Source organism: Electrophorus electricus, chromosome 22, assembly GCF_041902795.1.
Source record: "Electrophorus electricus isolate QZ-2024a chromosome 22, ASM4190279v1, whole genome shotgun sequence".
In the NCBI taxonomy this organism is placed as follows: domain Eukaryota; kingdom Metazoa; phylum Chordata; class Actinopteri; order Gymnotiformes; family Gymnotidae; genus Electrophorus; species Electrophorus electricus.
Window position 1 is genome coordinate 2,515,542 of NC_137518.1, and position 14,449 is coordinate 2,529,990.

A 14,449-nucleotide genomic window follows, 5' to 3' on the forward strand; every position below is an offset into this window, starting at 1 on the left:
TGTGTTTGTGTGTGTGTGTGTGTGTCTCCTTCTCTTTCCCTCTCTGTGTGTGTTTGTGTGTGTGTGTGTCTCCTTCTCTTTCTCTGTGTGTGTGTGTTTGTGTGTGTGTGTGTGTGTGTGTGTGTGTGTCTCTCTCTCTCTCTCTTTCTTTCAATTCAATGGTGCTTTATTGGCATGACAAATATTCACATTTGTATTGCCAAAGCTTTGATAAAGAAATTAACATGGTAAACAAAAGATGACAATACTACAGCCATTGACAATAATAGTAATAACAACAACAATCCTATTACCATCTCCATGTTCCCCATGTGTGTCTCTGTCCATATCTCTCTCTTTCTCTCTCTCTCTCTCTCTCTCTCTCTCTCTCTCTCTCTCTCTCTCTCTCTCTCTCTCTCTCTCTCTCTCTCTCCTCTCTCTCTCTCTCTCTCTCTCTCTCTCTCTCTCTCTCTCCCTCTCTCTCTCCCCCTCTCCTCTCATGATAAGAAGGGTTAGGTTATAAAGAGGGCCTGATGAGATGAGAGACACTAAAGTGTCAAACTCAGATTTCACTGTATGCTAGTTGTAGTCACTGTTATATGGCTGAGGCCTTGACATTTATCATGTGAGAGGTATGATGTGAGTGAGATGAGGGCAGTACTTACACTGAAGGGCCCTACAGCCACTGTTTATGAGAACATGCAAGGTTCTGCTAACTTGCTTAACTGTCCTGCATAAACATTCATGAATCCTGTAGCTCCACGCATTTAAAAACATTGTACAAATATGAGCACAAGCCTTTAAAACTGGGGAAAATATTACTGATCACACATTCATATTATAGTTCAGTTTAAACCAAATATCAGGACTAACGCCAATGGTCCCACTGCCTGTTTGAATTGGTATTGACTTTTTTTGCACTGGCTACACTGGCTTTCTTTATCTTACAATAATCCCAGATTAGGTAGGAAATTAATGCCCCTGCCACTTTAATAAGATGAATTTACTTTGTAATTATCTGAATTATTTATTCACGGCATGCACAAGTGTCACAAGAATTCAGAGTGCTGCTCTGTCCTGAACGTGGGTGCCTAGCAGGGCAACCTTGGAAGAGAGTTCTATAGGTCAGGCTCTACATCTTGAAATAGCCAATCAGTGAGTTCATTAAAGAAGAGTGTTAGAGGTTAGTTATTACTGCACACATGACACGTGGGAAAATAGCCAGCTAAGTAGCACACACAGGGATTACATATATCTCATTGCCTAAATCGATGTGCGTAATGAAGCCGTCACAGGGTTATAACAAACATTTTTACCTGTTTTATTCTCTGAAAAGGATGAAACCTGTCTGGGGGAAGGTAACTGGCTAAATAATTAAATCAATTCTCTTTCTCTTACCACATAAGCTGATGAGTTGTGTTGACATTATTCCTGTAGCTGCTGAGAACAGCTGCCCAGTTAGGTTAATAGGATATTGATTATCAGCTGCATAGTTCAAACATTAAAACGCTGTTTGCCTAAGACTGACCTCTTTTTCCTTTTTGTTCCTTGGGTGGTACAGCCAGTCGATTGTCCTCGTTGGAAACATTCATCTTGTCATTCTTTGCATCATGGGATGCCAGCTAGGATAGCCAGATGTCCAGTTTTAGGCCAGACAGTCCAGTTTCTTAGTTTCCTGTCCTCCGTCCAGTGGAACTCATCCACTGACACCTAACAGACCTGACATTCCATTGATCAATATTATTTTAGTGTGTCACTGGGTCACATAAATGTCAGAGCAAATACTTTCTCTGGTTAAACAGATCACCTCGTACCTCACCTACTGAACAACTGAAGAAAGTCCACATTCCACATCATGGCCAGCGAGGATGTTTGCAACCATGCGAAAATACCATGAAGAAAAATCCCTTCCCTTCTCGATGATCGGCGCATCTTTTCCTTCCAGCGTGTAGGGTAGATGAATTTCACGCCTTCTGTACTTTATTCCAGACTTGAATACTGCAAGTAGGTGCCAAGTAAGGTGCGTAAAACATTCATTTATATCACACATCTCTAGATCAAATTGATCAGCTCTGTTAGCTACCTACATAGGTTGTGACTGTAATTTTGTGATGTCGCATACCTGTGTCCTTTATGTTCCCCTTTTGGGGATGTGAGGTCCTGGTATAATCAGTTCCTAAGACACCACCTTACTTCTTCGGCCCTCAGTGTCATTCCTAAGACACCACATGCACAGGGATCATGATATGCGTTGTCTCCAGGCCTTCTTTGTCATCGGTGCCTCTGAGGAGTTTCCAAGCTCAGCATGCCCTCGCTAACGTCCTGTGTCTCAGTCATCCCTTTGTACTGACACATGCCTGTAGACTCATCACCTCTCAACTCAGTAAAAATAGGCCGTCTTATCTAGAAACACAATGTTCAGCCTCATGTTTTCTCACAGTATAAAGGGCCCGAACTGATTTCCCTGTGTTATTCAGCAACTAAAACAATAGATGCATTATTATAAAGAACAGATATAACCAGACCTCATTCTATTCACACTTATTCATCGTTATTTGCAGTACTATAAATTCAGGTTCAAATGTAGGTAACTGGAGTGTAATCTTACAAGTTTGCAGTTCGGAACGTTTATCTTCTGAGACACATTCTTTTGCATTATTTGAAGTGTGTTATAAATTCCTGTATTATTAGTATGTTTCACGGTATATATTTACTTCCATTGGAAATATCCCTGAAAATCATAATTCTTGTTAAATCTCAAAATATGCACTTTGTCATATTAATTCAGTCAATCCAACATGGATATCAATCCTAATATCACATCCAAGTTCAATATGTTATCATTAGTAGCCTCTTTGAAAGATCAACAGGACATGTATTTGATGGATGGTTAATAGCTTGGCCTAATTAGGAGTAGAGTTGCTTAGCAGGAACAGTGCATTAGGGAACGTTCTCACACTTCCTCTCACTTTGTCATCCTCTGTGTTCCGTTTCTCCCACCAAAGGATTAGTCTGGATTAGTCTGAAGACATCAGTCACATTTAGAGATCTGTGCTCCCTGAGGAACGTTCCATTAGTGTCCATTCGCTCTGCATTGTCACTCACACGCAAGCGTGCTATAATCACTGATTGATCACTAATCAACAGCAACTCAGTTTTCATAATTGGCGAAGATATTCAATAGCATCATTTAATACTGTGCTTTTTACACAATTGCTTTACCCTGATCAGAGATATGAGTCACCGATATAACATACATATAAATCAGATCAGAATTACAAACATTCTGCTTGTACATTATTGTAGCTGTCAGACATGAATTGCTATAGATTTTGTGCTCATTTTAGTTCAGCTCCAGTAATGAAGATATTTGGCTGACTCTAATTTTGTTTACTGAATAGTTTGCTAATAATTTCTGGCATAGCTAATAATGCATCCAGACTAAACCACATTTCTCACGTACTCCTGAAGAAAACATAAGTCAGTAGGACTTTAACAGGACAGTAAGAAGCTGGAGTATACTATGTAGTCTTCCCAAAATAGTATCGATGCATTCAGATTGTTTCTGTTTTACTGCATTGTAAGAAAAGCTGAAGGTATCCACCCAACCCAGGACCCAAACACAGGTCTGACAGGATATAAACACAAGCTCTGACCACCAGACCAAAGAGCCAGCTCATCACCATTGACCTGATGCTTTTATCCATGGCAACTTATAGTTAGGACTGAGTACAAGTTGAACAATTGAGGGTTAAGGGCCTTGCTCAGGGGCCCAACAGTGGCAGGACTTGACCCAGCAACCTTCCAATTAAAAGTCAACTACCTTAACCACTGAGCTATCACTGCTCATCAGCCAGTGACTATCTCCATCATGCCATCCACCCCTTTGGAGAGAGACAGTATCCATTGCAATGCCACCTCCAGGGAGCACATCTGCACATGACAATGTCCAGATGCCCCTCTGCACCCAACTGCCCTTTCCATCAGGGCCATGCTCATGCCCCTCATCAGGGTTCCTCACACTGGGCTACTCCACCTCCTCACAGCATCAGTGGGTTCATCAACCTGGGGCACACACCTGATGCCTTCACCACCATCCCACTTCCGACAGCATGTGTAACAATGGCTGAAGGTAGCCACCCCACCCAGGACACAAACCTCAGAAATTACAGGAGGTAAATGTGAGTTCTGACCACAAGACCAAAGAGCCAGCTGCCAGAGCACCCATTTAACCAGCTTGTGTTATATGGGATTACTATAAACATGTGAACCAAGACTCACAGAAAGAGTAACATCACGATTACTCAGGCAAATTACATTACCATGTTTGACCAGACGGGGGCACTACATCACAACATTTTTGCTCTTCCTGTTCTGGAGTATCAGCGTCAAAAAGAAAATGTCTAAATTTTATGACTTCATATTGGAAAATAGATGCCCTTTACCTGTCTGTATCTGTGCATCTCTGTCTATACAGTTGTTTGTAGGTTAGTAATTTGATCTACGTAATATATTTGTCTCTGGATGGTAAATACTTTAATACTGTCCCATGTTTCTTAGGCTACTGCAGATTGTCTTGGCTTGCTTCATCTTTTATTCACAGACCTGGTTTCCCAGAACAAGATTAAACCTGAACCCAGACAAAAATGGGCAAACGGACAAAACACACACACACACTCTCTCTCTCTCTCTCTCTCTCTCTCTCTCTCTCTCTCTCTCTCTCTCTCTCTCTCTCTCTCGAATTTACAATATTCTGCCTTTGTTGTTTTAATTTTTAAAATTTTTATTAGATTTTATATCAGCGCAAAGTTATTCACTATACTTTTACTTTTACAATGAAGTGCATGATGTTTGGGATAAAGCCTGTAGTGTACACAAAATGCAATAGTACAGTGTAAGTTTGATCTTAATTACAATTGTGTTCTAAAAAATAATAAAAGCACAATCTCAAATGGCATAACTCAAAGGTTACTGCATTTGAAAAAATAATTATTAGAATTGATTGACACTATTTTATAATGTTTATAATAATTTATAATCTTTATCATTTCTATGACCCATCTTGAAGATTATAGATACATTATAGATACTTCATAGTTCATGAAACTAAAAAAAAGCACGACTGGTTAACCGATGCACACGTGTTACACTTTTGGACCTCCATAAGCAACAGATGAATGTCTTATTAATCATTTTTTTAAATTAAGATTCATCCAAATAGGAGAGTACTTATTAGGGACAAAATATAATTCAAAAGCATGTTATCCTCCATCATGCCTTTAAAGTAAGTGAGATGAAATAACTACCGTAACATTAATAACATTATTGTCATATATTGCAAGAAACACACACAAAAAAAGCTCTCAGGATATAGACATATTTGCAGTGATTACTGAAATAAATAAATTAGGTCATATATGAAACCAAGTAAATAAAATAAAACGATAATAAATGTATGGGGCATTAAACCCACCAAGATAAACATATACGCAGCCATTTAGATGAGCTCCTTCAAAATAAAAGTCGTGCAATAACGATAGAATCCACGTACTCCGTACATTACTGAACAACTTAGACCATGTTATGCTAGCAGTCTCTAAACCGTGACATGTGACACTCTTCTGATCCTCTTTACTTATCTTTTTGGTTGTGTCCCCCTGAGAATGAGTGTATCTAAAATGTAATTCTTGACTTTAGTTTTCAATATTACTTCATAGCAAGCTAGTGTTAGCACGCCTATTAGCATCTTGCTACTACTATAAGCCTTGTTAGCTATATTGTCCATAAACTTGCATTTATGGATGCATAATAATGGACAGTGTCACTCATTTCCATTTAGCCATTTGTGAGGATAAATGTGGAACAATGCTTAGAAACACATAGATACGAACACATAAAAAGTTGATTTAGCAGTTAAAGACATGGAGGAACTGGTCAGTCAGACATATTGCCTTTCATCTATCTCCCCTTGTTACTGTGGGTGTCGGTACACTGGTTTGCCTATTTTTATCATTCCTATCTTTTTCATTTTCATTTAATTTCATTTTCTTTCTCCTTTATGGCAAACTCAGCGCCCATATTCCATTTTAAAGTGTCTAGTAACTCAAGATGCGTTGGTTTCTATAATAGCCAGATATTACGTCTCACTTGAGCCGTTTCTGCGCCACGGTCATCTGAGACAGGCGTGTTCGGTTTCTTTCTCGTCTTTTTCCTCGACGGGAAGCTCGATGGCCTTGGTGAGGTGTCTGGTGAGGTGTCTGGTGCTTGGGGCATTTAAAATGCCTCCACACGGCCGTGAAATGTGCAGCGGAGAGCAAACGTCGATACCAGGGTGGAGGAATACCTGAGGTGCCAAATGTAAAAAGCTTGTGTAGCCAGTTGACGGCCTAATACAAATACATGTCACATATAAATATAATTGTTAAATGTGAATATTTAATGTTAATATAAACGCTAAAAGTCTGTATATTTATAAAACATGAAAATACTCGCCTGCTTTACAATGTTACCACCCATTTTTGTGCAAAAACTCAGACATAATCACATAAGGCATGTGTATGTATTTGCATCTATAAACTCTATAGTGAGTAACACTGTGTGTGTGTGTGTGTGTGTGTGTGTGTGTGTGTGTGTGTGTGTGTGTGTGTGTGTGTGTGTGTGTGTGTGTGTGTGTGTCAGCTAAAATGAGTATGAAGCTTTTGACATTTGGCACCCCATAAATGAGTGAGAAATTCTAATATGCAACTGGACAGATATTAAATTCAGCTATTGGGGATGAATGTCCATGATGCTTTGCACAAACTTCAGAGCCAAGTTTATCCAAATTAAAAATAATGATTTCACTGTTTGAATCATTGTTAAATAACGCTATATTTCATTGATAATAGGTTACTTGTCAGATGGTTTACAGCTGTGACAGGAGCCAGCTAAATAGCTTGTGCTAAGCCTACAATGAATAATGCCATTAATTTTATACTATTGAATGAAAATACATTTGAAATACAATCTTTAATATCAATATCTATAATTACTAGATCAGAAAACACTTCAATATTCATTCAAATTTTGAAGAACTTACAAATTTTACCTGTTTCATTCAGTATATTCATGTTCTAAATTGGGGGGGGGGGGGTGTTTTTAATAGTGTTTATAGCCTTTATAGTTGTTTATAGTGGCTTGTGCACATTTACAGTCTACTTGAAGCAAGTGCAAGGAGGTAAGTTTGCATAACAAAACAGAAAAGAACAGTTGTCGATTTTCTTGGTATTTCTGTGACAGTGTGGTATTACTGTTCCACAGACTGTAAACAACAATTGCAACTTCTTCACAGCTTGCGAACTGCAGTTCACTCAACCTGTGTGACTTGGCTCCATAAATGAACGATCCATTCAGAACCTCAGCTCATCTCGACTCTGACATTTTAAGCCAAACCTTTGTGCCCAGCGTGCCCAGCTGGTGCATTTAGAAAGGGTGTTTCTCCCTTTGCTGTGGCCGTCTGAAGCTCAGTTCCAAATGGTGTCCTAAGCCTTGTGGTCCTCCTCAAAGTCCATCAATGTGCAGACATATGGTGCACAAATCCTCGGACGTGCTGGGGTTGAAGCATGTGTGTGGGACATACTCCAATACTGAGACAAGTGCACGATGCTGCCAGCTTTCACTGTTGTGCTTTTGCCAGTCAACAGCTAATAATAAAGAAGTAGAGGATGTTGCATTTAACTCAAATTTGAATATTCTCTGCCATGATGCTCAGATACAAAATAAAGCACTCTGATTGGTCTTTGCCTGTATCTCACGGTATTTTGGGTAACGGGCCGTTTCTGGGCCCGCATTGTAAGGATGTCTTGTTCCTTTATTTTAAACGTGGCAAATCTGTAGGCAAAATAGTCTTTTTCTCATCACTTACTTTTATCATTTTCTTATGCAGGTGACTGCCATGGAGAAATATTTATATTTTTTATGCAACCCTCAATTAATTAAAAAAAATCCTGGAATGGTAATTCAGGTTGTGGTTTTTTTTTTTCCTTTGGTGATAAATCTCATAAGATTACAATTAAAAACTACACTAGATAATTACAATTTAAACTACATTAGATAATTACATGTAAGACACATCAAAAAAACTTACAAAAGATGTATTCTGTGGTGGTCATGGTTTAAGGCAAAGACTCACCAATTCATCTTAGTCAAGAGACTTGGCTCATCTACAGTCCACACTCAAAACGCCCTGGTTGCTCAGTCCATCATGGTCTATGGTTAATCTCTAGTAGGTTTTAATGAGACTGAGAGAAAAGCTCCTTTCATATGCTGCTGTATTCACAGGTATGGTGACTGCTGTCTAAAGACTTCGCGAAAGTTGCCTAATAACTGCCCTGTGAAGGGCAAATCTAATGTTTTCTTTGATAAACATTCTACTGTGTTGTGAAAAACATGTAGGATCATCTTGTACCATTGTATTTGTTCAACAGTAAAGTTAAGATGAGAAATGCTGTTTGCCTAATTGTGCATGCAGTGTATGACAGAGCAGTCCTCCATGCCTGTTTGGAATTTCCTCTGTGGGATTCTTTTTAACTGGTGTAATTCATGTCCGAGGTCTCCAGTGAGCCTCCCAAATGCTGTCCAGAATTCATCTGTTTGAACAGCATTTGAGAGGATGTGTTGGCTGCCTCAGCTAAAATTGATTGTGGACTAATCAAGAGGTTGACTTGAGATTCAATGGCTGGAAGGCTCATGGCAGTTAAAGAAAGGGTGGCAATCAATCACTGAAGGACCAGCTTTGTTTTTTGCTAGTTATTTGTTAAATAATATTTTCAGATTGAAGAATACACAAGTGAGATTATTTGAAATTTAGTTTCCTAATAACTGCATGCTAATTTCCCCTGTGAAAGGCAAATCTAAAGTTTTCTTTTGTAAATAATCTACTGTGATGTGAAAAACATGTAGGATCATCTTGTACCATTGTATTTGTTCAACAGTAAAGTTAAGATGAGAAATGCTGTTTGCCTAATTGTGCATGCAGTGTATGACAGAGCAGTCCTCCATGCCTGTTTGGAATTTCCTCTGTGGGATTCTTTTTAACTGGTGTAATTCATGTCCCAGTTATTTATAAATGGGTACAAAGGACAAGGGCTTCTGCACAAAATGTAGTATTTCTGGGCTTTAAAACTTGAATACCCCTCACTGCTTCAGTTTGGTTTAGCGAAATGTCTTGATTTGCGGGCACGTTATCAAGGATATCATAAAGTATCCCTGTTTGTTTGTTTTTCTGCTGAGTATACCCACATAGTTGAGACATCACACTACGTCCATCCAGCCTTTTGTTTTCATTTTCTTTCTTTTAGATGTAGTTCAGTGTCAATATGTACCGTTGTTTCCAGAACTCTTCAAAGTAGGTTTCAACCCTACAGTCTGTAGCCCCCTGGAGTCGCTGATCATGATGATGTGATCAAACAACATGACTGGTTCAGGACTGGATTTGTGTTTTGTCTTTGTGTATTTAAACCCCTGTCAGTGTGTGCAGCGCTGTCGCTTGTTGCCGTTGTTCCAGTTCATGTCGTTTAAATGCTTGTTCGTGTTCACAGCATTAATGTTAAACGTATTCGTGTCCATTTTCACTACGTCAATGCCCGTGTTTGCGTTCATAGTTACATGCGAGTGCCTTTGTCTTCGGTCTTTTTCAATAAATGTCTGTCTACATCAACGGAGTCCGTGCGTCCTGTGTATCATTTTTGTATTTGGTTTCTTAAATGTCATCATGTAAGGCATAGAGATACAAAAAAAAAAAACAAACCAAAAAAACAGTTGCTCTGCAGTAACTAGTGGCATGTGGTTGGCTGCCATCACACCCACTTAGGTGGGAGCACTCTGGGAAATGTTCTCTGCCACCATTGCTACTGTCTGTATGGATAAGTCTGTCGTCTGAATGGGTAGGTCTATTATCTGTATGGGTAAGTCAATCATCTGTATGGGTAAGTCTATCATCTGAATGAGTAAGTATGTCGTCTGAATGGGTAAGTCTATTATCTGTATGGGTAAGTCTATCATCTGAATGGGTAAATTTATCATCTGAATGGGTAAGTCTACGTCTGAATAGTTAAGTATCGTCTGTATGGGTAAGTCAATCATATGTATGGGTAAGTCTATCATCTGAATGGGTAAATCTATCATCTATATGGATAAGTCTAACGTCTGTATGGGTAAGTCTATCATCTGAATGGGTAAGTCTATCATCTACTGGTGAAGACAATGCAAGTTGAACTCATCATGTCAGGCATTAAGGTGACTGTTTTTACTTGTATGGTTTTGAGAAGTATATTCCACATCATCTGTTGAAAGCAGAATTTGTAATGCAGTTCTCTGTTCCTTATACTCTGTCTACTCAGCACAGAACTACAGGTTTCCACTCCATTTCCCATAAAGCCCTTGAGAATCAAGGAAACAGTCACCCCACCCAATCAATCTATCAGGCCATAATTAGTAGATCATCTTCTCCAGAATATTATATTAACTCACCTGTTTTCTATTTACAATCCCTATAAAGACTCTCTAGTTTCATTGCCACTGTGTTTTCAGGTGCATACCGAGTGGTTTCCCTGGACTTTGTGCATCTGACTGTTTTTCCTGGTCTGGGTGTTGTTATTGTTATTGTTATTGTTATTGTTATTGTTATTGTTATTGTTGTTCTTGTTCTTGTTGTTAGGACTGGTGTTCTTTTGCTTCTTTTTTTTAATCTTTTACTTGAACTGTTTTCTGACCACGACTCTGACACCCCCTTGGCTGATTACTCTTGTGGATCTGTTTTTTCACATTAAAAGGTTTGCCACCATTCCGCGAGCGTCTGCCTGTTTGTGATCGGACACACAATGCTAGAGCTACTGTAGCTACGTGCATAACACAGGATGTGTGTAGCATACTGTGTTCTGTATCTGAGCCCACAACTTGCCCTTGGTCTATATTGTCTCACTGATATCTCACTGTCTCACTCTCATCACTGCTTGCCCTTCACCTGTCTCACTGAGATCATTACTTCTCAACACTCTCCCCGCTCTCCTTACTTGGCTTCTGCTACCACACTGGCCAAATGTAGAAAAGTTCTCTTTCCCATCATTGTGCCTTAGTGGCACAAAATCAAAATATAGACACCTCAGCGTTATTGGAAGTTCCAGCGAAGCGATCCACTCGCATTACTTAGCAGCCTGTTTTCGCGCACCGAGTGAAGGATTCATGCATCTGAGCCCCACTTCAGGCAAGCATGGATGCATGGAGGAAAGATTCAATTACCTTCAGTGGCGTGGCAGCACCAGGCAAAGTGTGGAGGCCAGGATGAACTAAGATGGCAATGTGTCTGTGCTCATCTTCAAAACAGTTTGTCTGCTTGTTTGTTATTAAATAAAATGCTAATATGCTATTATGCCAAATTCTTTTAATGTGTTATTAAGGAGGGCATGTAATTATATTTAGAACTCGGTAAACACTTTGGATAATTAATATATTGTTAAACTTCCCCTGCTGTTGCTTTTGGCACTGTACAGCAGTAATAATGAAATATAAAAGGTGATTTTTTTTACAGAGAAACTAAGTACTCTGATAGTTTATCCCAAAGCCAAAACTAACTTCATTACTTTCAACCTTACAATGTTGAAAACAGAGCTGGGCCAGTAGAAGCATTGGCTTGAGTTTACAGGGGATTATGTGCAGGGGGAATTGGGCTAAATGGATCTCCAGGGGATGTGAGATTGTTAAGCCTTTCTGACAATCTTTCGGGCCACTACAGACGAGCTCGTACAATAAGCTTCTTGTTAAAAGTCCCCCAGAGAGATCGCACTGTGGCATTTAGCTGGCAGAGCTGCTAAAGGAGACAGACTCTCTGCTTAGGTCAGCCTTAACAAACTCTACGGAGCTGGCAGGACCTAAACACTGAGAACGAACTAACGTATAAAGCATTGGGCCAGATTTTGTAATGGAATACAGTGGGAGAGAGAGGAACACCGAACAAGCAGCACAGGAAATGCAAAACAGTGGGCGTGTCCTCCAGACAGAGTGGTCTGCCCCTACTGGCCACAAGTATCATTAGAATATCATTTTGTTGTAGAGACATAACATATGTGGTGAAATATGTAGGGAAACCACTTCCCTGCTGTGTTCTCCTTCCTGGCTCTTCCTTTTCTTTAGCTCCCAGGTGCTGTAGAGAAGTTCTAAATACACCAGACATCAGAACTCAAGAGGATGGAAAAATGTACACACTCCATCTTTACCAGGTGGCAGTAGCTGACTGTACCATCTCTATCTCTCTATTTCTCTTTATTTCAAGTTCAAAGTTCCAGTTCAAAGTTTTATATGTCACGTAAATAGTCATACATGGTATAACTCGCAGTGAAATGCTTTTGTGACTGCTCTATCTGAGCTGAGAAGATACAGCGATACAATATATGTATAATATAATATGTATATATGCACAATGTACAATGCATATGTATATGTATATATACAAAATGTAAAATTACCAGTTGCAATTTACAATTTACAGTTTACAATTTACAGTTATTGCAGTCTTTTTATGATGTTATTGACATCATACGCAGTGCACAGAGTGGTCCCCACAGTTCATCAGTTGCCCTGATGAAGCTCCTCTTCAGTCTCTCTGTATTGGTCTTTAGGGAGCGAAAGCGCTTCCCTGACCTCAACAGAGAGAAGAGCCTATTGTTAGGATGGGTGGGGTCCTTCACAATCCCCTTCACTTTGGTCTGGCATGCTTGTGATAGATCGTCTGCAGGTCAGGAAGTTCCGTATGAATGATACACTTTGCTGAACGCACCACCCTCTAGAGTGCTTATCTGTCCTGCTTGGTGCTGTTCTCAAACCAGGCTGTGATGTTCCCCGTGAGGATGCTCTCAATAGTGCAGGTGTAGAAGTTCCGCAGCACCTTGCATGGCAGTCTGAAGTCTCTTAGGCGTCTGAGGTGGTAAAGACGCTGACGAGTCTTCTTTGCCAGGCAGTTGGTGTGGCGGGACCAGGACAGGTCCTGCGAAACTCCAAGGTACCTGAAACTGCCTACTCTCTCCACTGTGGTTCTGTTGATCCTAACAGGTTGGTAGTGCAGCTCCTGCTTCTTGCTGCAGTCCACAATCAGCTCCTTTGTCTTACTGACGTTTAGGAGGAGATTATTTTCCTGTCACCAGTTTTCCAGGTGTTTAGTCTCCTCCAGGTAGGCCCTCTCGTCGTTGTCCGAGATCAGGCCCATGACGACGGTATTGTCAGCTAACTTGACAATGACGGTGGAGCTGGAAGTGGCTGTGCAGTCGTAGGTGTACAGTGAGTAGAGCAGGGGGCTTAGGACACAACCCTGAGGAGCTCCAGTGCTGAGGGTGAGGGTGGATGAGACACAGTTGCCCACCCGTACTGATTGTAGTCTGTCTGTTAAGAACACAGAGATGGATGCAGTTCCAGATCCTCCAACATCGTAGTGAGTTTGGAGGGGATGATACTGTTAAATGCTGAGCTGTAATCAACAAACAGAATTTTAACATAATTACCCCTCTCTTTGTCCAGGTGGGTCAGTGTGGTGTGGAGCAGATGTGCAATTGCATCATCAGTGGAGCGGTTGTGACGGTTTGCAAACTGCAGTGGGTCCATGGAGGCCGGCAGTGAAGAGGGGATGAAGTCTCTGAACAGCTTATCAAAGCACTTCATCACGACCGATGTGAGGGCAACAGGGCAATTTCTGTGTGTGTCTGTGTATGTGTGTGTGTGCGTGTGTGTGTGTTTGTGTGTGTGTGTGTGTGTGTCTCCTTCTCTTTCTCTGTGTGTGTGTGTTTGTGTGTGTGTGTGTCTCCTTCTCTTTCTCTCTCTGTGTGTGTGTGTGTGTGTTTGTGTGTGTGTGTGTGTGTGTGTCTCTCTCTCTTTCTTTCAATTCAATGGTGCTTTATTGGCATGACAAATATTCACATTTGTATTGCCAAAGCTTTGATAAAGAAATTAACATGGTAAACAAAAGATGACAACAATACTACAGCCGCTAACAATAATATTAATAACAACAACAATCCTATTACCATCTCCATGTTCACCAGGAACATACGGCAGCTTCCTCACATCAGGGAGATTTAGAAACTCAGGGAATATGTTACTAATTTTGTTAAAGAATTTAGTTCTAATCTGTGTAAATCTTGTGCATTCCGTTAGAAAGTGCAAATCCGCCTTGATCTTATAGAGCTTGCACTGCTGGCACAGTCTCTGCTCTTTAGGTAACCAGGACCATTTTGGATCATTTTTGGATCAGACGGCATTCTTAGGTAATCTGCCACACTGTACTTTCCATTTAGGGCCACATAACACTCCATTTCACTCTATGATTTTTTATTGTTTCCCAATAAGTCATTTGTTTGAGTTGTTTTGTAATTTGGGTTATTCTGATTGGATTTGCTGTATTTTCTGGTCCTGAACATGTGTAGTATTAATGTGCGTTAGTGTAGTG